General features: G+C 53.4%; 1 protein-coding gene across 1 annotated transcript in view; it reads left to right on the forward strand.

Annotated features, from left to right (window-relative positions):
* EMH_0054660 (uncharacterized protein) overlaps positions 1–309 on the forward strand; it is a gene marked incomplete at both ends in the record, with an annotated part of 3,726 nt that overhangs the window by 1,479 nt on the left and 1,938 nt on the right. The gene's annotated exons all lie outside the window — the stretch shown is intronic.

The raw sequence follows: 309 nt of genomic DNA on the forward strand, positions 1-309 counted from the left end.
TCCCTTCGGCAGCATTCAGGTGTATGGGCAGCTAAACCCCAGCAGCAGAGAGACGTGGCCTGTCTTTGCTGATGACGAAGCAGAGCCAAATATACAGCAGCAGATACAAAACCTCATCGAAATATCCACGCTGCTGCAGGTGCTGCTGCTGCTGCTGCTGCTGCTGCTGCTGCTGCTGCTGCTGTTGCTGCTGATGATGATGATGATCATGATGCTGCTGGATTTGCTGCTGAAGCTGCTGCTGCTGCTGCTGGATTTGTTGCTGAGGCTGTTCCTTTACTGCTGCTGCAGCTGTTCTATCTGCTGCTG

Source organism: Eimeria mitis, genomic scaffold (genome assembly GCF_000499745.2).
Source record: "Eimeria mitis Houghton genomic scaffold, Emh_scaff2496, whole genome shotgun sequence".
NCBI classification, from domain to species: Eukaryota; Apicomplexa; class Conoidasida; order Eucoccidiorida; family Eimeriidae; genus Eimeria; species Eimeria mitis.